Here is a 4,145-nt window from a genome sequence, read left to right on the forward strand (position 1 = left end):
TTACAATGCTTGATGCATCCAACCACTTACCCTCCCGGTCAGTTTGTTGTTGCTGACTTTACTCATAGACAAGCATTTCGTCCGCCTATAGACAGGCGTTGCTACAACATCACACCAAGCAAATAAGATTTTCTCACACACTCATGCAACGCACACCTCTCGGTGGTTTGCTACATGCTTCATATCTCTAATCCGCATGACTAAGTATGCGATACTCTAGCAATCTCACTAAGTGATGCAATAAAAGTTAAGGATGCTAAGTAAAGAAAAATGGAGATGGAATCGAAGGAAACATAGAAATGTATTGAATACATAATGTATTGATTCCTTAATCCAAAATGTAATACAATACAATATAAGAAAAGAAGAGAAAATGAACAGACCAGCTGGAAGCAATGTCTTGCTTCCAGCAAATGTGTGTCAAGACTGTCGGTGGTGCCATGAATGGGCGGTGGAACTGACTCTCTCAAGATCTAGCTCTGGCGAAGGCTCTGCTCATCACTCGGAATGGATGAAGGAAATGAAGAACTCTCAAGCTTTTTTCTCACGGATTAGTTTGGATCACAGGGATCCGCCCTAAGGGAAGCCTCAGGCGAAAAACCCTAAATCAGTTGAAATTCTGCTCAGCGGCTTCTATTTATAGAGCTTGGATCGCCGGCAGCATTTATGGACTACTTTGATTCTGACATTCGTGGCGTGTTAGTCCTTTTCTGAATCTCTGCTGCTAACGGCGTGGTAGGTGAAATGTCAACATCATCTTTTGATTTTCCCGAGATATGCGTTGATGCGTTCATTCCACCAACCTTGCGTTAATCCCTCTATTATGCGTTATCATGTAGCCGCAATCGTGCAGTGACTGCATTCGCTTAATACCATAACTTCTACATGATGACCGCAATCGTTTGACGATCGCAACTCCTATGCGATAGACGCATGCGGCTGATCACCGCAACATCCATGTGTTGATCGTATGCGTTTGCCTTTGCGATGGAGAGTTTCTCCGCATGCGGTCGTCTTTGCGATATCCCGGCTTCCGCGTTTGCATCCACTTCCTGCGTTAGCTACAAAAATAGACAATTGAACGCATAATAAGGCATAATAATGGGTTAGCCGAGATTCTCAATGCTGAACGCTGCAAACTCATTTTCTCATGAATTCCTAACATAATTGTCGCATATTCTGCTTAACAGCCTTCATAATTCTAAATAAAAGGTCTAAGATGACATGCATTTCTGCTTGTCATCAATTAGGTATCTCACCTTAATCCTTATACTATAGACCTATTTAAGTTATCACTTAAGGCATGATCCACTTGTATATCACATATACATGCTTAAGTTTACATAAGAAAAATGCCAAAATGAAATAATAGTTATTTTATTCATAAACAATTTGTAGAATTACAAACAACGAGACTCTGGGAGAATTAGGACACCAATCCCCACAATCTCTCACTTGTTCTAATACCTCGAGAGATTAATGTACAATACAAGAAGAAAATGTACAATATACAATAAACTAAGGCATACCCTAATATCATCTCCCACTTACCCTAGACAAGATGCCACATGTCTTCAGACCCAGACTTTTCAGATGACCCTCGAACACTTTAGCTGTTAGAGCCTTTGTAAAAGGATCAGCAACGTTGTGCTCCGACACGATCTTTGTGACTATCACATCACCACGATGCACAATCTCCCTGATTAAGTGGTATTTCCGCTCTATATGCTTACCCGACAATGACTCCGAGGCTCCTTCGAATTTGCCATAGCCCCGCTGTTATCACAATACAGAGTGATAGGTAAATCCATATTTGGAACAACTTCCAAATCTGAAAGGAATTTGCTCAGCCAAACAACCTCTTTAGCTGCTTCACAAGCTACTACGTATTCGGCTTCCATAGTGGAGTCTGCGATGCATCCTTGCTTGATTCTTCACCATACTACAACCCCTCCATTCCGAGTGAACACTGACCTCGATGTCAATTTGTGAGAATCTTTATCGGTCTGAAAGTCAGAGTTCGTGTATCCTGTAAGGATCACATCCTTATCTCCATACACGAGCATGTAGTCCCTCGTTCTCTGAAGATACTGGAGGATCGTCTTGACCGCCTTCCAGTGAACAAATCCTAGAGTAGACTGATACTGACTGACAATCCCTACTGCATAGCAAATGTCGGGTCTGGTACACAACATTGGAAACATTAAGCTTCCTACAACTGAAGCATAGGGAATCCGTCTCACCTCCTCAACTTTTTTAGGTATCTTAGGACATTGATCCTTAGACAAAACGATTCCATTCCTGAAAGGTAACAACCCCCTCTTGGAATCTTGCATTTTATACCTAATCAACATTTGATCAATGTACGATGCTTGAGACAAGGTTAACCTTTTGTTCTTACGATCTCGAAAGATTTGAATCCCTAGAACATACTATGCCTCACCCAAATTTTTCAATTGGAATTGGGCAGCTAGCCATTTCTTAATGTCAGTCAGATACCCTACATCATTCCCAATGAGTAGGATATCATCCACATACAGTACCAGGAAAGCTACTGAGATGTTGATGATCTTCTTGTAAACACAAGGCTCATCAACATTTTGATCAAAGCCAAATGACTAGACCACAGTGTCAAATCTAATGTTCCATGATCGAGACGTTTGTTTCAGCCCATAAATGGACCTATTAAGCTTTCAAGCTTTTTGCTCTTGATCTGAAATGATGAACCCCTCTAGTTGAGTCATATAGATGGTCTCCTCAAGATTACCATTAAGAAAGGCAGTCTTAACGTCCATTTTTCATATTTCATAATCATAAAATGTGGCTATGGACAGGAGTATCCGAATAGACTTGAGCATGACAACAGGTGAGAAAGTTTTCTCATAATCAACTCCCTCAACCTAGGTATAACCCTTTGCCACGAGTCGAGCCTTAAAGGTTTGCACCTTTCCATCTACACCTCTCTTTTGCTTATAGATCCACTTACACCCAATAGGTCTTACCCCATCAGGTAGATCAACAAGCTCCCAGACGTTATTGAAGCACATAGACTCTATTTCCTGGTTCATGGCCTTAACCCATTCATCCTTGTCAACATCCTTCATTGCTTTCTTAAAAGATAATGGATCCTCGACCCCATCATTCGAAATGACGTTTGGGGCTTTAGTTAAACCCATGTAGCGATCTGGTGGGTTCATAACCGTCCCACTACGTCGAGGCAGTCTCAACTTTTGAGTTGGTTGACTAAATGTACCGATCTCAACAACTCTTGTTGATCTGTCGGCCTGTTCAACAACTCTTGTTGAACCCTCAGTAGTCTCAGTCTCACTAGAAATCTCATGTAAAACGAGCTTAATTTGTGGCTTATGATCCTGAATGTGGTCTTCTTCCAAGAAGACAGCATTTGTGGAAACAAATACTTTGTTCTCACTCGGATCATAGAAGTATCTACCTCTCGTTTCTTTTTAGGTTGCCTGCAAAGAGACAAACCTTCAAACGCGGTTCCAACTTCTTTGGGTTAGTCACAAGCACGTGGGTTGGACACCCCCTGATAACTGGCAAAAATGCCAGTTATTATCAGCCTTTTATTTATAATTATGAGGGTTAATAAGTAGAAAATGCGGTGATAATACTTAGAATTGCAAAAAATTGAGTTGTGCGTCGATTAGCACCTAAATCCTCACTGACCCCAATATTATGCATTATTCCGTGCCAAAGTGTCTATTCTTGTAGCTATCGCAGGGATCAAATGCATGCGTTGGAAATAAGCAATTGCAGACAAACGCATGCACTGAAGTCAGGCGACTGCAAAGACAAACGCATGCATTGAAAACCGAGCTATCGCATATACGAATGCATGCAGTGATCGAATGCGCCCATCACATGGAAGTTGCAGTGATCAAGCGAATGCGGTGATCAATTGAAAATTGCGGCCAGGAGTGACAACCATAATAGAAGGACGATCGCAAGATGGGTAGAACGCATTGATACTTCAACTAACTCAAGCTCGGACGCATACCTTGGGAGTATCAACAAAGATAAGACGATGTGACATTGCCCATATCGTGACAAAGGCAGCAGTGGGACATAACGCAATATGATAGCTATCAGCGTTTAAACCCTATAAATAGCCCCTTCGACCTTCA

The sequence above is a fragment of the Benincasa hispida genome, chromosome 11 (assembly GCF_027475165.1).
Source record: "Benincasa hispida cultivar pf3 chromosome 11, pf3_genome.v1.1, whole genome shotgun sequence".
In the NCBI taxonomy this organism is placed as follows: Eukaryota; Viridiplantae; Streptophyta; class Magnoliopsida; order Cucurbitales; family Cucurbitaceae; genus Benincasa; species Benincasa hispida.